Source organism: Spodoptera frugiperda, chromosome 25 (genome assembly GCF_023101765.2).
Source record: "Spodoptera frugiperda isolate SF20-4 chromosome 25, AGI-APGP_CSIRO_Sfru_2.0, whole genome shotgun sequence".
NCBI lineage: Eukaryota > Metazoa > Arthropoda > Insecta > Lepidoptera > Noctuidae > Spodoptera > Spodoptera frugiperda.
In genome coordinates, this window is record NC_064236.1 from 17,942,032 (window position 1) to 17,968,450 (window position 26,419).

At 40.6% G+C, this 26,419-nt stretch overlaps 3 long non-coding RNA genes across 3 annotated transcripts in view; all 3 read right to left on the minus strand.

Moving 5' to 3' along the window:
* The window catches only part of LOC126912340 (uncharacterized), a 125,954-nt gene that overhangs the window by 12,306 nt on the left and 87,229 nt on the right, over positions 1 to 26,419 (minus strand). The window lies entirely within an intron of this gene.
* On the minus strand, positions 3,864 to 6,039 carry LOC126912342 (uncharacterized). The gene is made up of 2 exons (XR_007706976.1): positions 4,550 to 6,039; positions 3,864 to 4,203 (listed from the first exon to the last, which is right to left on the minus strand). It is a non-coding gene; the product is annotated as an uncharacterized LOC126912342 (long non-coding RNA).
* Positions 6,864 to 9,030, minus strand: LOC118262250 (uncharacterized). The gene is made up of 3 exons (XR_004782486.2): positions 8,949 to 9,030; positions 7,191 to 7,313; positions 6,864 to 6,987 (listed from the first exon to the last, which is right to left on the minus strand). It is a non-coding gene; the product is annotated as an uncharacterized LOC118262250 (long non-coding RNA).

Below are 26,419 nucleotides of genomic sequence, written 5' to 3' on the forward strand. Positions count from 1 at the left end.
TGCGGGCCTGCGGGCGGCGAGCAAGGGTAGCTCACCGCCCGAACAGAACCAGACCCGTGCGTATGGCGCGTAGCGTTCCGCGCGCGCCTCAAAGAGCCATCAGACCACCACAGATGGGGCCCAGTAGGGCTGATGCCTGATCCGGAGCTGCGGACTACCTAGCGGGTTTACCGGGGCTCCGGCTCAAAGCAGGAGAAGGAACGGAGTGGTTTTAGTCAGTAAGAGTCTGACACCTCGCCTCACCCAAGGCGGGAGAAGTCATTGGATGATTTTGCCACCTCAAAAAAAAGGCTTACATGGATCTACCTTTATTAGCAGAATTGTTTTGGTCATAATTTTGTTTTGCATAACAACGCATGGCAGAAACTTCATTTTGTAAAAAATCATTTCAAAGGGTACTAATTAAACAAGATTCTTTTTAATAGCATTATTCGCCTCAGAAAATATAAGTTACCTTCTAAATTACTAAGTGGGCCACCAACGCGCGTCTGCATGTCAGCCACTTATTATCTTCTTTGTAAGCCACTGTAAATATAACTCAGCATGGTGGCTATTTTTTAGCATCTAAATTTGTGGCATGCATTCAAATAACAAACTTCTAAAATATAAATATATGGCACCAAAATAGTCTTTCTATTCTGCTTCTCTAGTATAAATAACATAATTAAAAGAAAACTTGGTTATGCTTTAGTTATTTGCGGCATTAGGGCATGAGGGTGGTTGGGTTAGTGGGTTGGGGGGAGCTACTAAGGACCCCCCATTAAAAGGAAAAAGCGAGAAAAAATCCTGTTTTTTAGGTTTTTTTTTTTGAGGTTAAGTTCTATAAAACTGCTTATTTTATAGAAAAAAGATATGAAGTGGCGCTCGGCGACCGCTGCCGCGGCACCGCTCGCTACGTTTGGGAGTTACAGTTTTAACATAACCTAACCTATCCAAGTCGGAGTTGATCAAGTCCCTCTAATACAGTAAGGGTAACTAGTAGCAAAATGGAATACGGGCGAGTCGGCACACGAATCGAATGACGCTCTCTGATTGGTGCAAATGGCCGGTTGCTGTCATGTCGCGCATTCGCGCCATATCGTACAATGGCTATTTTTTCGATAAAAGAATACACGTCAAGTTATAATATATGATGTTGGCTATGGAAGCTTGAATATATAATTTTTGGGAAGCTTGTATTGAAGTTGTAAAACGTAAAATGGTGATGAGTTGCAAATTCCGTGGCCGAGTTAGTAAATTAGTTGACAATGTATAAATCAGAATGTCAAGAAAAATGTATTGTTGATATTGATTTGGCGCTTACTTTAACATTTTTAGTTGGCGTTGTATAGAAAGTGAATTAGTTTATTATAGGCTATATCATTTTCTCGATGCTTAGTTATTAAATGAGAAGTTTGAGTACGTGGCAAAAAAAAATCTGTGGCCGGATTTATTATTTCTCTTAATTAAAAAGTAGAACCATCATATCTCAGAAATTACCCAGTTAGAAAGTTAGAATCGTCTTTTGGCATACTTTTCAAATCCATAATAATTGAAAGACTCATCTATCACGCAAGCAAGCAAGTATGCAGCATGCAAGAAAGCATGCAGCAAGCAATTATGCAAACAAGCATGCAGCGTGCAAGCAAGCATGCAGCATGCAAGCAAGGATGCTGCATGCAAGCAAGCAAGCAGCATGCAAGCAAGCATGGTATCCGTGCCGGCTCCGGCGCGACGGGGCTCCGGCGGTCCCATGCGCACTAATCGTCGCAGACGGCTTTTGCTCTCCACCGTAGCTTCGGCTTGTTGGCCAACCTCAGCTGCGGCGGCTCGCTCATAGCCGCCTGCTCCTCAGCCCGCGGGCCGCCTCGCCCCTCCGCGCCTACTCGATTTTAAATTGCACTCTAGGGGTAGAGCAAACAAGACTACGTGCAGTCGGTTTTGCAGCGATTCGGTTCTGTCACTTCACTAACTTTTGTAGTAAATTGGCTTTTTAAGATAAGGTTAAGAATAGGATTACACTATATAAAAAGGACAATAATTATGCCTAATAAAAATAAATTCAAAATGATATTCTACCATCTTCTTAATGAGCTAAGTGAAATTATTCCAAATAACCGTAGCTCTAAATAAACGTTATGTGAAACAAAATTATGCTAAATTAAGCTTTGCCAAAAGTAATTATGCCAAATAAAATTCTACCATCTTAAAAGTATGCCTTTGTAAATTCGGACATATAAACATTCGGCAAAACAATATTTCATATTAAATGATTTGTATGCCATATGTATGTTCGTATAAAGAAGATTCTGTCAAGTGTGTTATGCCAAACAAATATCGGAGCATTAAAATTCTGCCAGATAGAGGGAACCCGGCTTACATTTCACAAGGAGACAGGTGTACGTTTATATGTACACGAAAATACAGTTTCAATAAGCCAGTGCTTAGTTTGCTTTCGGCGTTCAAAGGCCAGTGGCTTTGTACAGCCAGCGGCTTAGCTATAGATGTCGTTGATGTTGATATTCGCCTTTATAAATGTTAGGACATTCGTATAACTGTGTGACGTAATAGGTAAATATCGTACCACAAAATTTACTCTTCGATATTTGGATGTAGCTATACATACATTTCTTTTTTTTTTTTGAAAAAATCTTTGCTCCACATTAGGATTTTCTCCTGTGTTGTGGGTGCGTACAAACATACAAGTTCACATGCACATGGCACCCAGACCCGAAACAACAATTTGTGGATCACACAAAGAGTTGCTCCGTGCGGGAATCGAACCCGCTACCCGTTGCACGGCAGCCAGTTGCTCAGCCACCGCACCAACCGTGCAGTCGAACATGTAAACACATGCCTCTGTCTCCCGATATTTTTATATTAAGGTAAAAAGTAATTATATCGAAGTTTTACTGGTCCGTAAGTTGTTGTTTACCGAAATATGGGTATGCCTACTTTAATAGTTTTGTACCAGTAAAAATAAAAAATACGTGTGGCATTCGGAGTCAGCCGCGGTAAAGCTATTGCATAGCATTTTTTATCAACTTATGCAATTACAAAAGCATGATATTTCCGTTATATACCTATATATATGTATTATATTATATTATTATTATATTTATTAATTTACTTTTATATATTTATTAATTTATTTATATATATTTATTAACCCGTCAACCGTCAAACTTATCTCTCACACACTAGACTTAAAAACGTAGCAGTAATTTTATAATTCGAAATTATTGTATTGTCAGTTGAAATTTGTGTCTAGAGGCGAGTCTAGCCAGCGAAAGATAACCACAAAAAAGGCAGCAAATTTAAAAAATCAAGAGCTGCTATCCCTGACTGTAGTCTGCTTAAACGGTCTTGATATTTTTATTATTTAACGATAATTTATATAACGATATTTTTATTTAGTGTACGTAAGTCTCATCAATGTAAAACAATTTGTTTACCTTCTAGTCTCTTTTGATGTATTGCTCTCAAAGATCTGTGTCTCCATGCCGCAATTTCATATTTTTCTGTGAGTAAAGTCCGTTCGTTGTTTTTGTTTTGGAAGTGAAAGCCGTTCTTATGTAATCGGATATCCCATGAATCCAATTGCTTCCTTCAATTCATTGTGCAGGCTTCTCAGTGTTGGAACTTGTTTTTTCACTGCATAAAAGGAGTTTATTTTATTTTTTACTAGCTGACCCAGCGAACTTCGTACCGCTTTCGCGTAGCAATGATGTTCTACTTTATTTTGTATAGCTGAGTTATGTATGAGTCCCTATTCAATTTGAATTGGAATTTATAAATATCCTCCATATAAAAATGAATCCATAATTTCCTGATCTCACTATACCTGAAAAGGACTTTACTAATTTAAAAAAAAAAACAAAATATATTTTCATAATAGTGTTTATTTCATAGGATTCAATCATTTCACTGTCCTGCAGGCGCCTTATCGGCTCTGATGACAATTTTGTGATTATCTGATGGCATGCGGTCTAATGCATTTGTGAATGTCTAATGCATCGGTCTAATGCAACTAATTCATTGTGTTGAAGGAAAAATGTTTGAAGTTGTTCATCACAATGGATCTCTTTACTGAGTTGTTGTGTGCGCAACGCTGATCGACTTCTCTTGCTGAATTGTCCATAAAATATATTTGCAAAAATGTATAGTCTTCAACAGGCACTGGCAATAAGGAACCTGTTTGATGATATATTTGAATCCCTGAATCTGCAAGAATATAAATATGTATACAGGCAATTGTATAGCAAATTGTACAACCATGTGGCTCGCAAAATACTGCCACAATACTTTACATCATTTCAAATTAAAACTACTTTTAACCTCGACATTAAACAGCCTTCCACGGCAGCTTTAGGTAGTAGGCTTTACCAAGAACATCTTGCTCATGCCTCTATAAAATACAACATGTTATAAATGTTGCTGATTGAGTCTTCGGATTATAGACTATTATTATGTATTTGATTTATTGTTTACAAAATAAACACATCACTGACTCGACATATTTTGCACCAGCTACATGGTTTTAAAACTTAACGTTTGCCATTATACTTACTTGTTAAAAGTAGGCAAAAAATTGTCTCGTATAAATTTTGTTGCCCCAAATGATGTCATTTGAAAGCAATTATTGTACTGCTGGATATGAGTCAAAAAATGAAGCAATGAATGTAGAGGCTCTGGTGGCGGTACCAATGGCGTCAATTTGACTTGGCCGCTGGCGCAACACGATCCAGAGGCTTAATTTTTTAATTTCAATCCCAATGTGGACACACAATGTTCATTAGTCCAATAGCAACAATTTGCTCTGAACTGTAATCAATTGCCACATTATAACTGAATGCAGCTTTGTGGGGATTAAACACAACATTTCTATCTTGATATCGATTCAGTTCAAGTTCATTTCGCGCTTCGCGTTGCTCATCAGTTTGATTTGCTCTTATATTTCTTTGACTTGCCGTATTTTTGCGGCCTAAGCTTGTACGTCCGGTTGATAGCATTGTTAAAAACGAAATACCTACCAACTGAAAATGAAAAGCTCTCATACATTTTCTGCATAACCATGTATACCAAATTGTAGTATTGTGTAGTCACCAAAAGTTACTAAAAATCAATATGAAGATGTGAACTTACCTTGATTAACAAACACTTATTAGCAAATAAAAATCTTCTTAGTCTTTAAAACTCGAAGAAATATTAAGATAATCTCTCAGAAATATTGAAAAATATACATTTAATTTTGCATATTTAAAAAAAACGCGCAATACGAATGTCAATGTCATTCACATTCACACCAATAGACTATATTGAAAGAGCATCGTTTGTTCGAAAACGTGAATAGAAACTTTAATTTACACAAAATAAATTTCTGTACACACGCGTAACTTTTGATAATTTGTCATTATTTCTGAACGCACGCATAATTAATATTTGAGGAATTTCTATTAATGCTTAATGCACTTTTCAACATTTTTAATAGATTAAAAAAAAACAGACAATTGTTTATTCACCCTTTTCATAGTTTATGCATAAATGTCAATCATTATTTACAGAATTTGAATTTAGAAACAACAAATATTTGACATGTACAAACGAAAATTTATCGAATCTAGCTTTTGCCCGCGACTTCGTCCGCGTAGTGGTGTTAGTGGTCAAAATGCTACCGTATGTCATCTAAAATGTGAATTACTTGAGAATATGTTACTGTTAGCATTTGTAAAGATATGTATTCCAAAGAAACCACGACCGCCGATTCATCATTTTATAATCTTGATGAAAAGTAGCCAAGGTTATCTATATTATTATCCTTTATTTTCCTATATATTGCCTATCAATAAAAAAATACATTGTTTCGTTGTTATACTCCAAAAAAAAAACATTCGTGCAAGCGTAACCTCAACACAAACAGGATTACTTTCGCATTCATAACATTAGTATGATAGTAGGGATATTGGCAATTTAAATAAGTATATGTGTATTTAAATAAGAATCGAACGCGAGTGAAGCCACAGACAACGTATTAACGAAACTGACGATTTTCAAGCAAACATTAATCTCCTCTATCAAACATACTACGCCTTCTACCCTTTTTATTAAAAAGTTCCTATGTTCTTTCGCTCCTCATTAAGTGTCTAAATACAAAATTTCACTGTTACAGCTTTAAAAATGACGAATTTCCATATGACCATTCATCCCCTATTTTTACCCACTCTCCCCTATTTTTTTGCAATAAAAAGTAGACCATGTTCTTTCGTTCCCCATTAAGTATCTAAATACAAAGTTTTACTGTTACAGCTTTTAAAATGACGAATTTCCATATGACCATTTATCCCTTATTTTTACCCATTCTCCGCTATTTTTTTGCAATAAAAAGTATCAAGGTCTATTCTATCTCAGTACTAAATTCCATCAAAATCGGTTCACTGGTTTAGGCTTGAAAGCGTAATTACAGACAGACAGAGTTACTTTCGCATTTATAATATTAGTAGGGATTCTGTGCTCCAAGTCTCCAACGCACACTTATTCAATAGCATTTGTTTTTTAGTATCCAATAGCATTTATCCAACAATGAACTTTATCCAATAGCAATAAAGCTCAAATTGACTCTACGTATTAGTTAGAAAACGTTTGTATGGGATAAAGGAAAGGGCAGTTTTTAGGGTTTTTCCGTCAATTATTTGATATTTTCTCACCTTTTAAACCTTCCCTGGACTTCTACAAATAATTCAAGACCAAAATTTGCCAAATCGGTCCAGCCGTTCTCGAGTTTTAGCGAGACAAAGGAACAGCAATTGATTTTTATATATATAGATAGATAGATAGATAGATAGATAGATAGATAGATAGATATAGATAGATAGATAGATGGCAGAAATATCAAAATTATCCCAATTTGAAATTGTTTCTGTATGTGGACATTATTCCCTGGAGTATTCCACTGTCCTTGATCTTTAGACCCTTCAATTTTAATTCTTCTTAGAGTATGCAGACTTACATCTGAAGATAACAAATACAACAAATTATGTTACAATATAATAAAAATAAATAGACTGTAAAATATTTAGCTAGCTATTGCACTCATTTATACAATTGAAAACTAATAATAAAATGCAAGGAAAGCATGCTGTCATTAAACTACGTATAAAACTTTTAAACGCGACTGTTAGTCTATAATTTCTAAATTAACGTAGAATAGATACCTGTCATTAAAGATATCTTTTTTAAATTATGTGTTTCACAAGATGACAAGACTTCGAGACTTTTCAATTTCTTAACTGTGTTTGCAATTTTCAGTTTTGTTTCCTCCTGCTCGTTGTTACTACCTAAAAAGTAGATAAACCGTGAAAAAGTGAAAAATAATGTGAAATGTATCAAGATTTTCATTACAAAATTGCAAAACTAACCTACAAGTGACATGATTGAATCCGGTAGCTGTATTTTCTCTGTAGATTTCCGAATTAAATCACTAACGGAATTTCTGGATTTGGTCTCCCCACTCAAGGCCCGCGATAGAAGCTATGCAATAGCTTAAAAATGTGTTGTGATGTTCCAGACTGTAATGGATATGACGTTCAAGACGGCGGGCCCCGCGTTCCACTTACTAGCACGATTTTGTAGTGAAAATGTTATATTAACTAACTAGCTGTTACCCATGACTCCGTCCGCGTAGAACAAAGACTTGTGGCAGAATTTGGCCTTTTGAATTAGTCTTTTCTAAGCAATTTTCTACGGCTGTAACAAATGTCACCAGAATCGATTCATCTACCTAAATTATAATATTTATTGTGAATTGTGTGAAAGTGGTTTCAAAAAATAAACAATCCCACAAAGTTTTTCCCGTACAGAGCCTGTACCCGTGAGGTTTCAGCGATAAAAAATATTCCGCATCCTTTCCGTTGTTGTACCGAAATTCAATCAAACAAATACAGTGCTTTAAAAGATAGAGAGTGTCGACATTTTAACGCGTAGTTCCCGTTGTTCTGGGATTTGCGGTATATTACTCTGGTGTTAATAATGTGGTCTAGTTTGCACTAGTCCGACGTAACGGATTTTATAAATGAAAAGCTAGTTGTTATGTACGCGTCAATGAAAGCCAGAGATAACGACTGCTTTATTGGAAACTGTGGTTTACCCACATACATATTAATATTCGGTTACAAGTACCAACATAACACTTACCTCCTATACAGCGTGTAACAAAATACCCATATACATCAAGAAGCACTGAAGAATACAGGTTGAATAGAATCTCTACACAAAGTTTCAGCTTAAAATACGTTTAAAAAAATTGGTACCAAATACTTGGTGTCGCATGGTTCTTGATTTTAAATCATCATACAAACGTATCACAACACTACAGAGATCATTCGCTAATTACGAAAAATTTCTTCTATAAATCTGATCGCCTAGTACACAGATACAGATATACCTAATTTTGATGTTCGGTTTCTAAAATTTTATGTATTGGAAAAATTCATAACTTCGTTCCATGAAAACATGAGTTTAAAAAACCCTTCCCGTATCGTTTGTTATGTTGTCTAGAAATCGTGCACTTGATATGTATACCCCCTTTTTGTTACACTCCGTATATAATTAATCTAACTTAAGTGAACATAGTTTTTAATCCCAATATACTTAACTAAAGAAAACTATAAATACTTGTATTAAGTGTACCCGTTGCATTAAGCAATACCAAAAATTATGTATAAGCTTTTCGGATGAGGACTTGCAAAATGAGAAAACTCTCAACAACTGGCTGTGCCCGCACTGCCGTAGTAAACAACCAAAAGGGAATAATTCCAATACCCCGATACGCCCTTCGACGCCTAGATCGACGGCAGAAATAACTTTCAACGTTACTCGCCGTAAAGGCAAACAAGCGAGGTCTGACCCGTATACTACAATACTATACTACTATTATTTAGTATTACATAATGTGAAAAATAGTCCCAACTTACTCATTAATATTATTCTCAAGGGATACATGACTACGTTTGTCTAAAGGCATCACAGCATGTGTTTCATGAGCATTGCCGATACCTATAGTTGTTCTGTAACAATAAAATAAAATTATATGATCAAAATTTGCATTAACTCAAACCTATCGTGCCGAAGGTTTGCCGTTATACTATCTATATATTAATACGTGATGCAAAAACTTTGGACTTCTTTTTACGATAATTGCGCGGACGTAGGAGCATAAAATTTGGTACACTTATAGTTTATGTGTAGGAGAAGTGCATAGCGCTAATATTTTTCAAAAATAATGCTTATAAAGTACATTAAATCAATAAATAAAACATTACACACACATGCATAGTATCTGATCGTATTTGACAAAACGTCAAAATCGATAGACATTGCGATGATATTCTCACGTCTCATATGAAAAGAGTTTTATAAAAGAGTTTGAGTTAAATAAAAATTATCCTTCAACGTACGTTAAGTGGTATTGTAAATTAAATCATATATGGTCGAATTTCGGCCACTAGGCGACCACTAGTATTAATAAATAAGTATGTAAGAGATTCTCACTCGTCAATCCTGGGGTTATTAAAAATAGACAGGTTCTAAAGTCATCAAAGTAGACACTTTAGGCAACTGATTGTTCTATTCACCTGTGAGAAAATCGATTTTGAATCGTTTATAAATATAAAAAGAAATTTAAAAATTTAAATATCAAATTATTTCCGTGAAGAAAGTAGGTATCTATAAAAAATACTTACTTGTTAACCGCCGAAACCTTTGTTAGCATGCTTGGCTCGTAACTGCTTTGCTCTAAAACTAACGAAAAAAAAATGTCACCGTAAACAATAAACATACTTGTAGGAAATGAGACTACTGTACATTACTACACTATGGTACGAGTGTGCCGTGTAAGTACCTACGTGCGATCCACAAACATCTAGACACAAAATATAAATATAATAATATTTTTTGTTGTAAGTATTATGGTAACTAGTTGTAGGTAGTTGTACATAATATTCATGTGACGTGCTGCTGGTCGTTTGATGTTCATGAATACTGGAGACAGTTCCTATGAGAAGACGGTGTGTGACCACCACCCGTCTTATTCCCTATTTACTACAAATAGGTAGTGTTCATCATCTATCTATGTATAATGTAAACAATATTACAAACAAAAATCTCGGGCGAGTTCGTAGACAATTTCTAGTAAAAATTAAATACTAAATCCCAGCAGAATGAACTATTTGACGTACGTAATTTAGACCAGTAAGAATAGCATTTGCGCGTGTGGCTTCTTTATTTCCTCTACATTAGGATTCAAATATTACTGTTCGGCACATCTGGTATGTTGGTAAATGTTTCGCGGTAAAAATAATAGGTATTCGCGCATAATGTCATTAGGTCCATTAGTACTTATAATAAAAGTATCTCTGCTATATATGTACTTATTTTTTTTATGGTACAATATAATTTAGGTAAATAATAATATCGTCAAAGCATTCTTACCTTTTTTGTTTATTTTATTCTGTCTTTGTTGAGCCAATGAAGACAATTTTTATATTCTTGACCATCTTGATTTATTTTACCTACACTACGAAATCCTAATTATATCTACTTGATTAAAAAAACAAAAAGATTACAACTAAATTAAAGTGATAAAGTATGTACATGTAATATATTATTTTTCGAAATCAGATTTATCGGATCACGGAAGAAATTGGCGTACGTCCGACTTGTAACACGTTCCGCTCGGGACTAAAGTCGACGCGGTGCGCGCACAAACTAGTGAAATACGCTTGACTTTGGAATTTGTGATAAGTATATTTGTTTTCATATTGTTATTTATGTGACCCGAGATAATACATTTATTACGACCTTTATTATGATATAAGTTTTATTTTTCAAAACCGAATACAACTCGAATACAACGATTATATTATTTAGCCGTCATTTGTGCATGTCTTTGCAATTTAATTGGATGCAGTGAAGTGTAAGTAATCATGTATCGCATTCCCGAAATATCATGAACAAAGAGTCAACTATGTTTTTTTTTTTTGATGGGGGAAAATCATCCCATGACTTCTCCCGCCTTGGGCGAGGCGAGAGGGAGAGTCAGACTCTTACTGACTAAAAACCACCCCGTTCCTTCTCCTGCTTTTCGAGCCGGAGCCCCGGTAAACCCGCTAGGTAGTCCGCAGCTCCGGATAGAGTCAACTATGTTATATACATGTTTTATTCAAAATTTAAATCGGTTCCATGAACGAGTAAAGGTCTCAGCACACATATGGGATCGGAAAGGGATCGTCACCGTATCGCCTCGAGCCGTTCAGAATGGTTTGTATTAAACTCCCTACTGCAACGCACACCAATCGGAATAATAACGTAATCGCCTCGCCTCGGAACAGGCTCCGAACTTGAATTCCCGCGCTTACGGCTCATCGTCCCCGCGCTTACGTTTCTCCGTCCCCGCGCTTACGTCTCTTCGTACCCGCGCTTACGTCTCTCCGTACCCGAGCTCACATCTCTTCGTCCACCCTTTCCCCTTTCCCCTCCCGCGACGGGACGGCGAGGCGTAAGCGCGGTGTCGCATAGCCGTAGCCGAGTTGACGTACAGGCGCTGCTGATACGCTTTCGTTACGTGCATACGGTAGGTTGACGCCTGGTTGACAGCGAGGCAAAAGGCGTTACGGTTACGATCCCTTTCCGATCCCATATGTGTGCTGAGACCTTAAAACGCTATTATTGACGACCTGTAACCTCGCCTTAACCTTAGGGAAATTAATGAGGAAATAAAGGAGTTTAAGGTGTCCATGAATTTCCTAAATAACGAGTTCGTGAAGCTTAAGGTCGATAACACTCTTTACCGTAAAGAAATAAACCAAATGAGGAAAGAAAATGAAATGTTACGTTTTGAATTGATTGATACCAGGAAAAATATGATCACATCGATCAATCGTTACAGGCTAATAACATTGAGATACAGTGCGTTCCGGAAAACAAAGCGGAAAAACTTGTAAATGTAATCAAACAACTTCGTCGCCGTAGACAGACAACAAAAATATCTGATTGCATTTTTGCGTCAGTATCGATCACTAATCACCCGCTGATAGTTATTTTGGAAATATATTTCATGTACAGAATTGACCTCTCTACAGATTTATTATAAGTATAGATTGGATAGATTTATAAGATTCTTAATTTTGCTTTAATGTTTTGGTCCTTGCTAGGATTTTATTTCTAGGCTTGTACCGTACTAGTGAATGGCCGATTTTTTTTGATGACCCCCTCATCAAAAGAAAACCTTCAAAATGCGCCTAGATTTTTGGGGATAAAAGACAATGGAGTGTGAGATTTTTACCTCACTAAAACCACCCCTGTAGTCACCCTCTACACCTGTAAGGACCACCGAGACCTCTTAGTAGACCTGCTCCGGTACCCCCACGGTGCAACGCCTGTTACGGCACATCCCTAGGGAGGCGTGCGTCTCCCATTAGCCTCGCTGTGCAAGCTGCACGGCAGCACGTGACCACTGTGCTACCGTCTTCCGTGAGGTCACTGTATGGGCGCCTAGAGTCCCCGCTCTATGCACCCGTGGCCCCAAAGGACCGCTTGCAGTTGATGCAGGCGGGATTTCGGCGAATTAGGCGTCAGGCTGGTTGCCTCCTCGACGCCTTCTATGAACAGGATCGGCCCTTTCGCGATCCCGCTCAGCAGCCTCCTTTTGGGACATTAAAGTCGTGGCCTCTCGCCCAATCCTGTTCAGGTACTCACCGAAGCAACCATGTCCGGTGAGCACCTGAGTGAGTCTGAAGGAGACGCGCTCCTCTCTCTTCAGCCAGGCTTCGAAGTGCGGCAGAATGGCTTCGACAACGCGCATGAGTACTCCGGCTGTTCTAGCCGCTCACGCCACCGCTCGAGCGCGTGTCGCTTTGCTTGCCACCTCAGCCTAACGAACGCCACTCCTGGCATCCTACCGCCGTTTCGGCGGATAGTACGAATTTGGTCATATCCCTACGCGTCCATATCCGCCAGGATATCCAACGGCGGAAAGCGAGCCAGTAGAGTTGCCGCCTTAAAGGACACTGTTCGGTATCCTCGTGCGATACGGATAGCTATTTTCCGCTGCAAGCGATACATTTTCGCCTTACAGCGTCGGACGCTTGACAGTCGAACTGAACAAACAGGCGCCACGTAAAGAACCGTCAATCGCACGGCACCCGCGTATAGGCGGCGAACTTCTTCTCGAGGTCCCCCAATGTTAGGCAGCAGCCTGTGCTGGGCACCCACTGCCTTCTCGACTCGGGAGACAAGGCGTTCGAAATGCTCTTCGAAGCCCCACCGACCAAAGTTAGGCCCAGGTACTTTATGTATCGCCCGACCGGGACTTGCGCATCTCCAACGTAGACTGACGAACTGGGTGGCTCCCTGGTCCTCGGCAGATTATGGAACCATAGAGCCTAGGTTTTATGAGGCGCTATTTCCGAACCCAATCCGCGGATGGCAGCTACGACTTTTGCCACCCCGAGCTCTGAAAGCCGGATAGTCTCTTCAAAGTTAGTCCCACTAGCCATGACCAGCGTGTCATCTGCGTAGCAAATGATATGGACATCAGCAGGAAGATCCATTTCACAATAAGGGACCCAGCACAGATCCCTGTGGAACTCCGCACGTAATCTCCCTCCGCTGAACGCTACCGCCCCGGTCCACATAGCGAATGTGCCGGTCGCATAGGTAAGCCCCGATAATATTTTGCAAATAGGGAGGAATTCCGTGATAAACAAGAGCCTCCCTGATTGCCTTCCAGGGTAGGGAATTAAACGCGTTAACGATATCTAGGCTTATCGCCAACGCAACCCTACCCTGGGACACTGCCTGATCCGATAGCGAGCGGACGCGCAGTATCGCATCTATTGTGGAATGTTGCTGCCGGAAATCATACTGGTTTTCAGACAGGTCGAGACTAACTCGCGATAGGTGCCCGACGAGCCTTTCCGCAATTACCCTTTCAAAGAGCTTGGAAATCTCATCGAGCAGGCATATGGGACGGTATGCAGAGGGTGAACCCACGGGCCTGCCTTGCTTCTTTAAGAGGACTAATCCGGCTTCCTTCCAACGGGTGGGGAACACACCTGACTGTAGACAGTTGTTGAACAACCGCCTGAGACTAGTGTTGCCCAGCAAGAGTCTTGCAAGTCTCGCATTTACCAATTAGCCAACTTTATTTTTTGTACGATTATGATTTAACTGTAATAACTACCCGGCAAGAGTCTTGCTAGTCTTACAAATAAATACCTATTAGCCTAATGCTATTTTTTATATGTTAGGTGCTTTTGATCTTACAATGACGAAACAGAGTAGCTAGTATACTATATTTTGAGGTTGTTTAATAGCGGCCACACCTTACAATATAACTGTATAGTTAAATCTGAAAGTTAATACTACAGTTAATACAGTTAAATCATAATCGTATTAAAAATTAAAGTTGTATATTTGGTAAATGCGAGACTTGCAAGACTCTTGCTGGGCAACACTACCTGAGACGGTCCCCCAGAGCATCTACAGCCAACACCCACTCACGGCCATGAACACCATCCGGACCAGGCGCAGTATTTCGAGCACTTAGTCGGCGCACGGCTTGGTCTAACTCCCCTTCTGTAATTCCCAAATCAGGTGACCCATTTGACGATGGTGAGGGAAGTGAGGAGCTGTCCCTAACTACTGGGAAGAGTGTATTTATCACCCTATCCAGGAGATCCGAATCCATGGTCTCCGTAAGGGGAGGAACCCATGGGCGGAGTTTAGTCATGACTAATCGATATGGTCTTCCCTACGGATCCCTGTTTAGCCCCTCGAGGAGTTCCCTCCAGGACTGAGACTTGGCGTCTGCAATGGCATGTTGGAGCGCTATATTTGCCCCTCTATACGCTCTATAAGCTGAAGTGATTTGCTCTTCCGTGGCGCTCGGTTGTCTTCTACGTGGAACTGGCGGCGGTGCCTCAGGCAGACAGAACGCAAGTGTACTATATCTGCCGACCACCAATAAGCTGCTTGCACGCTTGCTGTGCTTGCAGGACGCTGGTTGCACTTGACTCGAGGCATTGAGGCGTCGCAGATTGACGCTATTTTGTCCCGAAACCAAGCCGCCTCCCCTTCTGGATCGGGCGAAATCCCATGGGAACCATCTTCGGGCCAGGCAATGACTTTGGCAGCTGCGATGAGCATTTCTTGATCGACCTTTTTGAGGGCCCAACTTAGTGCCGGTGGGTTAGCTCTGGAACGGCTTCGACTCTCGGAGGGACTAGGTGCCACATCGAACTCAATGTGGCGGTGGTCAGAAAGCGTGACCATCTCCTCAGCCACTCTCCAGTTTATAATTCTAGGGGCTCATGTTGTATTATGTCCACAACTGACTCTCCCTGCCACCGGACACTAGTTTGATCTGTGCATTCGAGGCGGATGAAGCTATTGGCTGTGGGACATTTGCCTTTTTGGCTGTCGCCTCTGCCTGGACTGGCTTAGAAACTATAGGCCTCCTAGCATCTGAAGCGAGAGCTGGGCGTAACGACTTCTCTGGCAGCAGTCTGCCTTCTAATGCAGCCAGCTTCGCGTCCATCATAGTGCCAACCTCTATGGCGATGGAGCGTCGAAGTTGAGCTTCCGTATCAGGTGCCAAACCACCAGGCATAGGCGATCCAGAAACTAGTGACGTTTGTGTTGCTCCCTATTGAGATAGTAGGTTCAGCTGGTTTTTTAGGCCAGCAACCGCTTCTTTGAGGCTAGCGACCTGAGACCGTAGATATGTGTGTTCCCTTTGGCCAGTCTCTCCAAAGCCTCTTTATCTGATCCAGGTAGGATTCCTACTGCATCCTGTGCAGACCTAGTCGTTGTTCGGGTCCGCTTTCGTGCCCGCGCCGTTACGGACGCTGTCGACATCTGGGAGATCGATGATATTAGCGAGCAATCAGACTCGCCACTATCACTTGCTACTCCTCCCATCGGTGTAGCCGGTCGCTTAAAATTCGCCTGCATTGTTCATTCTTTCATGCCGACACACGAACTGCTCTTTCTTGAAATAACTTCCTTATCCTCATCTTTTAAAGTTTTTTATTAACAATATCCATATAGTTCTCACGAGCATGGGGAATGTAAATGGTCCACCTAGGGAGTGCCCCCTGTCCCTAGGTAAGTGTACAATTAGTACCCAACTAGAGGGTCCACCGGTACCCTAGCTGGGGTTGCGCTCGTGACTGACTCTACTCCTCAGCCATGCATACCCTTTCATGGCGGAATGGCAGCAACGACTGTCGCAACCGAGGGCTGGGCTCGCTGTCATCGCAGCGGTAAGTCCCTCTTTGAGGAGTGGCTAGAGAGGCGCCACGGCGTCCTCACCTACCGCCTGACGCAGGTGCTTACCGGACATGGGAGTTTCGGTAGGTTCCTGTTCCTTATTGGGCGGGAGGAAACGCCCGGGTGTCATCACTGTGAGGACCGCCCGGAGGACACGGTAGAACATACGGTGGCGGTGTGCCCTGCGTGGGCTGAGCACCGCCAAGTCCTCAGGGATGTGGTCGGCGACGGCGACCTCTCGCGCCCGGCACTGGTTCAGGCCATGGTGCGGAGCGAGAGGGACTGGGATGCCGTCTCCTCCTTCTGCGAAGCAGTCATGCTAGCTAAGGAGGAGGCGGGGCGCGTGAGAGAACAAACCTCCTCACGCCCCAGCCGTCGCGAGGGACAGTCCGGGCGTCGGGGATCGCGAGACGATCTCCGGCCACCGTAAGTGCGGGCCTGCGGACGGCGAGCAAGGGTAGCTCACCGCCCGAACAGAACCAGACCCGTGCGTGCGGCGCGTCGCGTTCCGCGCGCGCCTCAAAGAGCCATCAGACCACCACAGATGGGGCCCAGCAGGGCTGATGCCTGATCCGGAGCTGCGGACTACCTAGCGGGTTTACCGGGGCTCCGGCTCGAAAAGCAGGAGAAGGAACGGGGTGGTTTTTAGTCAGTAAGAGTCTGACACTCCCTCTCGCCTCGCCCAAGGCGAGAAAAGTCATTGGATGATTTTCCCCCCTCAAAAAAAAAAAAAAAAGCCATGCATACCCTTGCCGCGCACCAGAACTTGGTATTGGAGGATTTTTTTATAGAGGTTATCTTCCTCGCGGTGCGGGCGAGCAAGCCAAGTCCCTCATCCCGTTCCGAGTCATGAGCCCATGACCTCTTCCCGGATTACGAATCTGACGGCTGCAGTCTGGGACAACACTTGTCCCGATGCTACTCGTTGGCAGACTGAATGCACAACGAATACAGTCGTTGTTCATCCACCATGTTCTCTGTTCAGCTCAGAGAGAGCGGAAAAACGACCCCTCGGAAAGCACATGCTTTGTGCCAGCACGAAGCCTGCTGCCTCCAGAACCCAAACCGGGTTCTTCCGCCCCGTCCAGAAGTTAGCTACAGCCACTCCAATCCTGTCACCTGTACCCAGGGTGCACCACGGGGAGGTCTTCTGGCACCGCACCCCGGTATCAAGTAATTAAGTATTGTGATGTTTGACATTTTAGAGATTAAAGTATCCAACAAGTAGTAACTTGTTGCAAGAAGGCTTCGGTTAAGCGCGGTCTTGTTTGAGAAATAAAATTTGCTCGGCAAAGCTTCTCTAGTATATTGACTCTGTCCGAGATTCCAATACAATACGAGTAAAAAGAGTATACAACTGAGTGCTTTTAAAAATACATTTAATCGTCTCTGGTCGCAATATTTTAGCAAAGTAATATATAGCTGTGCCCGCGACTTCGTCCTAGTTATTTTGGGCATTATTTTTGGAATAGCTTTATAAAGGGAATTGCCGTTCTTGGCTTTTCGTGGACAAGTTGTTCAGCGAAAAGTAATTTTACGAATTCGGAATACAGAAATCGATTAACTGTAATCGATTTCTAGATTTCAATAAATTCTATTAAGTATAATTATATTTTCGTGACAATTAAACTAATGGCATTCAAAAGGTTTTATATGCATTTTCCTTTATTTACATTAAAATATGTAAACGCGTTGGTTTTGACATGCAAATCATTTTACATCCGATAATAAAAATGATTCGATTGTTGTTAAAATCGTTTTATTTTTATTATCTGGCAACACCAGATAATAAAAATTTAAACAACAATCATGTCCATATAGACATACAGTGAAAAAATAAACATTCGTTTCGCCGCCGCTGCTGTGTATACGAATATTTTCTTGATTGTTATTTCCCCCGCGTTTGTTTTTTGGCTTTATTATAATGGATTCCGATACCATGTTTACAGACTCCTGCAAATTTAATACTATAATTGGATTTTTTGGAGTATATATGATCAAAAACCATAGTTATTAAATATTATAGTTAATGTTCACGCTCAGCCAAACTCCCCTAACAATCTGAGCATTTACCCATGGTTAATGGGTGCATTGAAAATTCGTGATAGCACTGAACCCACCAACCCACCTATTATCCACGCTCATTTCTGTACCTTTGACACGAATTATTGCTGTGTGTCCACTGTTATCTGGAGACCTGCGCCTATAGGTTGAGTAACCGTCATTCCCGGTTTGTGTTAAGTAGGTAACTACCTGTTTCGGATTCAGCAAAGGAAACACCCGGACGTTTCACCCGGGTGTCATCATTACTAGGACTACTCGGAGGACACGGTGGAGGATACAGTGGCAGTGTGCCCTGCATGGGCTGAGCACCACTATGTCCTTAGAGATGTGTTCGGCGACGGTAAGCTCTCGTGTCCAACTCTGGTTCAGGCCATGGTGCGGAGCGAGGAGGAATGGGACGCCGTCTCTCTCTTCTGCGAAGTAGTCATGCTAGCTCAAAGAGGACGCGGGGCGCATGAATACCTCATCATCATGAATACCCTCCGAAAGGGGAATGACCGAAAGTCAGACATGTTGCGTCTTAATAATTTATTAATTTATAATCTTACCATGAAATATAATTTCATGTATGTGTAGGTAATTATATTTAGTAAAAAAGCGTGACATTTATTAGTACGTCAATTAAAAGTTATTTAATTGACTCTAAAGCCGCCATTGATTTTACATAAAAACTGCCATTAAGGATGGGCCTACCACAGAAAGAAACCAATTTTTTTGAAATAGCTATTTATCCTTCTTTAATTGATATAATTATTTCATATAGTAAAAAAAATTAAAACTATGTTTGAAAAACGTCTTCCAAAAACTAAAAACCCTAAACTAAAATCCAAAAAATAACTATCATTGTACTGCCTGTGTCTACCCACTGCTAGTCTAGAAGTCGGTGCCGCAAGTACTAAACAAAAGAATTTGTTTCAGATTGGTTCAGTAGTTTTTATTTTATTCGCATTATAAGTACTTGAACGACGTCATTTTCACGATACTTCGTAGATTCGAACATCGATTACTTAAACAGTTCTGGTCCAAGTCCAACAGTTCGCATGCTAATTTTTTTGTTCACTAGAGTATACTTTTAAGTGGCCATCTGGTGAGCATCTGATGACGAGATACCAGGGAAATCGAGGGCACCTCTCAAATTATAAGCTCTCTATGTTTGTTGTGACAATTTCATAAAATTATTCTACAATTTATATCTGATGATCATCATTTCATGTCAAAGAACTGATGATGGAAAGTGAAACTCCTGAATGGTTAAGAGTTCAAAGAAATTTCTTTTAAAAATATGCAACAATCCGGTATACGAGCAGACGGATCACCTGATGGTAAGCAATCGCAGCCGCCCATTGGATACTTGAAACACCATAGGCGTAACAATTGCGTTGCCGGCCTTTTGGGGGTTAGGAATGTTAGGGCTGTTGGGGAATCGGGGATTGGGACGATTGGGTAGGGGAGAATTGGGCGTTCGGTAACCTCACTCACACAACGAAACACAACGCAAGCGTTGTTTCACGTCGGTTTTCGGTGAGGCCGTGGTATCACTCCGGTCGAGCCGGCCTATTCGTGCCGAAGCATGGCTCGCCCACACTTAATCTATAAAAAATGTCGCGACAGCATGTTTCTACCTTTTATAGTCACGTCACAATAAGCGTTCTTTTAAAAAATTAATTAACTTTAACTGCGACAATCGGTGAATGAAATGAAACAAAATGATATGTCAAAGTACACCATATTATTATGTTATGTAGGTAGAATTTTTGTTACGCGGACGTGGAAGCTGGGTAATAATGAACCGGATATGAAATGTGAATATTTCCGAATGTATCCGGCGACGAAATTGTAAGCACGTAAAGAGAGAGCTCCGTAAATATTTCCAATTAAATAGTGCAAAAAGTGAAAAACCTAACGTATATTACAGTGCAATCTTCAGAAGATCAAACCAGCATTACAGCAAAAAATACAGTGAAATTATTTAGTAACTCTTCTCAAACAAGATCGTTATTATCACACACCATAGTATTGCAGGTAGTTCCAACTAAATCAATCTGTCACTCACCTCACAGCTCACAGCGACAGCTGACAACTGCAAAAAGCACCAAGGTTCGGAACCGGTTTAAAAAATACCGGTTAATACCGGTTTATATCGGTTTTCCTCCGAACTTTTCTTAACAACGTGAACATTAAAGAACTTTATTTTAACCTAAATTAACCGGTTTATTCGACGAGGGGCATGTCGGTACACGCGTTGAAATATTATTATTGAATATAATCTGAACAGCGCGCGGCGTTTCTTTGATGTGCGTCGTATTAACCGGTTTTTATTGATCTAAACCGTTTAATCCGAAAAAACCTTTATGAAAATACTGTTCCAAATACCGGTTTAAAAAAACCGGTTTCGCGAACGAAACCCAATGTAAAGGTTTTGCGTACAAGTACATAATAGCGGTTTGAAAATTTAACCGGTATCCGAGCCTTGAAAAGCACCCTCCAACATAATTATCAGCCAACAAAATCAAATACTGAAAAAGAGAAACAAAAACGAAACAGTTTATACATATGTACACTAAACACAAGAGAACACCAGAAAACTTGCACGAGCTAGAGTTAGTTATCGAAAACCTCAAGTGGGACATCGTGGGCATAAGTAAGATGCGAAGATTAGGAGAAAGAATAGATGAGCGAAACAGATATATCATGTACTAGAAAGGCGAAATCGCCGGACAAAGAGGGGTTCGATTTCTGGTAAAGTCAAAACTCAAAAGCCACTTAATTGGTTTTGAAGGAATATCCGACAGGATAGCGGTGATTCATATCAACTTACTAAAGTACAGAAATAAATGGACAGTCATTCAAGTCTACTCGCCGACAGAACAAGCAACAAAAATAGAGATCGACAAATTTTACGATAAATTACGTGAAGTCTTCGAAAAATATTCCGAAAACAATCTCGTGCTCATGGGAGACTTTAATGCTCAAATACCCGCAGAAGAACATACAATAGGGAAATTCGGAAGAGGAAAAAGAAGTAAAAATGGAGAAAAACTGGTTCTGGAGTTCCTTCTTGAGCAAAACTTAACACTTCTAAACTCCATGTTCCGTAAAAACCCAAGAACAAATGGACATGGATGTCTCCAGATGGAAAGGTTAAAAACGAAATCAACTACATAACAACAAATAAAGCTAAAGTATTCTGTGATACAGAAATCAAATTTCAACACAAACCATCGTATGGTACGCAGCTGCCTCAATGAAAGATGTCCAAAAGCTCCCAAACATCATAATATGAACAATATGCAAACAAATAACATACAAAAGGACACAGACAACACAATATGGACTTAAATGAAAAATATAAAAAGATAGAGAAAAAGCTTAAAGCACAGGCAAAAAAGAAACAAACAAGTGTAAAGAAAACTTTTAGGTGAAAGAACGTTAAAACTAATTTAAAATAGAATGAACTTGTTATCAAAAAAAGGGTAAAAAAGAGAACCAAAAAGAAATATACATATAACCTTAGCAAACAGATTCGTGTAAATGTAAAGACAGAAAAATCAGAAGAAACAAAATACTAGAGAATCACATGACTTTGACTGCACGGTTGGTGCGGTGGCTGGACAACTGGCTGCCGCGCAACGGGTAGCGGGTTCGATTCCCGCACGGAGCAACTCTTTGTGTGATCCACAAACTGTTGTTTCGGGTCTGGGTGTCATGTGTATGTGAACTTGTATGTTTTTAAACGCACCCACGACACAGGAGAAAATCCTAGTGTGGGGCAACGTTTTCTTAAAAATCAAAAAAAAAACAAACAAAACATATTTAAAACGGGAGGCACGAAAAAAGCGCTTAAGGAACTTCGTGAAAAGGGGAAAGAATGGATACCAAAGTTATGAGATAAAACTCGGAGCTCAATCCAAAATATAGCAACATATTCAAATCAATCAGACTTTACCACACACAATAGAGGATGCAAACAGAAGCAGGTAACTGAAGAAAATGAAGACATACCAGAAATATTAGTATCAGAAGTAGAAAAAGCTATAAAAAACAAAAAAAAATGGAAAAAGCTCCTGGCCCCGACAGAATCACAAACACAGAATTAAGCCCGCTATTAAGTAAAATCTTTAACGAGATTCTACACACTAGATGCATCCCTAGCCATAGGCAGAATCCCATATAATACTTCGTTTTCAAAGTTTTCGCCAAAATCATTTTAGACAGAATCACAGTTAAACTCGGTGAAAGCAACTTGTGGAACAAACAGGGTTCAGGAAAGATTTCAGTACAATAGATAATGAATATTCATACTATCAAACAGCTAATAGAAAAATACGACGAATATAATAAAACTATTTACATTGTCTTTATAGACTACGCCAAGGCTTTCGATAGTCTCAGGCATGTAGTCGTATGGCAAAGCCTAAAAAAAGATGGCATCCAGAATACTTACATCAACATCATCAAAAACATTTATAGTCAAAGTAAAGCTAGGATAAAACTGGAATCTACAGAGGAGATGCTTTTCCAATAAAAAAGGTGTTAGGCAAGGTGACCCAAAGAGGTCACCAAAGCTGTTTACAGCAGTGCTAGAACAAATGATTAAGAAGTTAGATTGGGAGTATATATGTCTAATCATAAATGGATCACGATTAAACCATCTAAGATTTGCCGATGACCTGGTCCCATTAGAAGAAGATCCAAAAGTACTGGAGTCCATGATACAAACCCTAGCAGATAAAAGCAGAGAATTAGGCCTAGAGATGAATTCCATTAAAACTAAAATGATGACTGATTCAATTCCCGTAGATATAACAGCCAAAGGACAGAAACTGGAATATGTGGAAGAATATGTATATCTCGACCAGATAATATCACCTAGCGACCAGATGTCGAAAGAAATAGAGAAAATAATTGCAACAGGATGGAAAACCTACTGGGCTTTGAAAGAAATTACAAAAAGCAAGGAAATAGGCATTAAAATCAAGAATTTGATACATGTATTTTACCCAGCATTACATATGGCTGTGAGACCTGGGCTTTGACAAAACACCACAGGGAAAAACTTGCAAGATGTCAGAGAAGTATGGAAAGAAGCATGTTAGGCTTAAAACTAAAGGATAAAGTTAAAAGAGTACAGACAACAGGCACAAAACGAAATTAACTGATATCCTGGCTTGTATTGATCACAGAATAGAGGTGGACTGAACATATGCTCAGTTGTAATCAAGAAAAATGGAGCAAACAGGTGACAATCTGGTACCCAAGAGATGGCATTAGGAGTAGAGGTCGTAAAAAGAGAAGATGGAAGGATGACCTGAAAATTACTTTAGGTTCCCTCTGGACAAGAGTGGCGGCAGATAGAAAGCAGTGGAAAGAGTTGGAGGAGGCCTTTGCCCCTCTACGGCACATCGAACTGAGAGACCTATTGTAATTAAATGTAGACTCTGTTTTAACTTCTTTTAATGTGAAAATTGACAAAAGTTCGAAAATGAAGGCTTGAAGACACACACACACACACACACACACACACACACACACACACACACACACACACACACACACACACACACACACACACACACACACACACACACACACACACACACACGACACATATGACTGGATTATAATGAAAATGCATTTAAATATTTTAATTATTATTAAGCGCTGGTGTTGTTTAAATGTGTGCTTTGTTTGGCCCTACAATAAATTTACGCCTGACATGATAATCGTGTTGGAGTTCAATAAAAAATGCTGTCCATTGTATGTAACGTGCTATTTCGTCATTCAATGTTATTTTGTGAATGCCGTGCCGTCACACTCATAGCCGGGCATATTATTACATATTATTATTTTCAATACAAATATTTGAGTGACCACACACCTATATAGTTATAAATTATGCAGACGTATATATTTCTGTGAAGTCACCAAAATATATCCAAGCATGTTACTTTTATTATCAATAGCTACATACGGTGGCGGTGTGCCCTGCGTGGGCTGATCACCGCCAAGTCCTCAGAGATGTGGTCGGCGACGGCGACCTCTCGCGCCCGGCACTGGTTCAGGCTATGGTGCGGAGCGAGGGGGCCTGTGATGCCGTCTTCTCCTTCTGCGAAGCAGTCATGCTAGCTATGGAGGATCCCGTGCGTGCGGCGCGTTGCGTTCCGCGCGCGCCTCAAAGAGCCATCAGACCACCACAGATGGGGCCCAGTAGGGCTGATGCCTGATCCAGAGCTGCGGACTACCTAGCGGGTTTACCGGGGCTCCGGCTCGAAAGGCAGGAGAAGGAACGGGGTGGTTTTTAGTCAGTAAGAGTCTGACACTCCCTCTCGCCTCGCCCAAGGCGAGAAAAGTCTTGGATGATTTTCCACCATCAAAAAAAAGGTATGGAGGATTCGGAGCGCGTGAGAGAACAAACCTCCTCACGCCCCAGCCGTCGCGAGAGACACTCCGGGCGTCGGGGATCACGGGACGATCTTTGGCCACCGTAAGTGCGGGTCTGCGGACGGCGAGCAAGGGTAACTCGCCGCCCGACCAGTACCAGACCGACGCGTGCGGCGCGTCGCGTTCCGCGCGCGCCTCAAAGAGCCATCAGACCACCACAGATGGGGCCCAGTAGGGCTGTTTCCTGATCCGGAGCAGCGGACTACCTAGCGGGTTTACCGGGGCTACGGCTCGAAAAGCAGGAGAAGGAAAGGGGTGGTTTTTAGTCAGTAAGAGTCTGACACTCCCTCTTGCTTCGCCCAATGCGAGAGAAGAGAATGATTTATCCCTTTAAAAAAAGCTTGGTTTTCTCAATAGTTTTAGAAAATTAAAAACATAAAGCTACAGAATATGCAAGGATTAGATTTTTTATTTAAAAGTCTGCAGTCAACATGAAGGAACAGGTAAACTCGGCAAATTAAAAATCTGATTTTCCATTTCCAGTAGCAATTAATCGAATGTCAAGTTTTTATTTGTTGTGTGTTCGAAATTAATACGCAAATAACACTAATTGAATAAGTTTGTTTGTCTGTTTTATCTTCATTCTGATTATTTTAAGCCATTCTGGGAACTATTGCTTATTGCCCAACCCATACATACAAGATTCAGGAATGACAATAGAACCAATGACACAAGATAGTACGTACAAATATTTAGCCTTCGAACGAACATACCAAATTGATCAACAACACACTAAACATGTTGATAAGATCGCAGATAACATCCCGTAATTTAATTAAGTCCATCAATACTTTTATGTCCATCATTATTGTTCTTTCGGAATCATAAACTGGTCAAAAGCTGATCTTACTAAGTTACAACGGTTAATAATAGAAAACACCACCCAATATCTTGTGTGCAAAGAATTACATTACTGAGAGATGAAAGTGGACGGGATCTCATAGACGTACAAAATTTACACAATCAGCAGATTATTAATTTAAGAAACTTTTTCATGCACAAATCCCAAAATAGTTCTTTTCATAAAGGAATTTCCCAGATAGACAGAAAATATACTCCACTTAATGTACATTCTACTGACCGTCAACGTAATGAACACATAACTAGCAAATCAGATAAAATAGCAGCCTGGACACATAAATCTCTCCACGGAAGACATCGCCTCGACCTGCAGCAACCTCATGTCGATATGAAAGTATCGAACGCGTGGCTGCAGCGAGTGACTCTTCCCTGAAACGGAGGGATTTATGATTGCTATACAGGACCAGGTTATTGACACAGCCAATTACCAAAAATACATCATCCGTAGATCCAATTACAACGACTCCTGTAGACAATGCCATGGTGCGTCAGAAACCGTACAGCACATCACAGGAGCATGTCGAGCTATAGCCCAGACTGTTTATATAAACACCCCCATGATCAAGTTGCCGCAATAATTCACCAGTCACAAGCCATACAAACCAAACTAGTCTCCGACAAGGTACATATACTACAAATACAAACCACAAGCAGTGTTAGAAAACGAACGTTTTAAATTATATTGGGACAACCATCACAGACAAAACAATCTACAACAATAGACCTGACATATGCTCGATAAACAGAA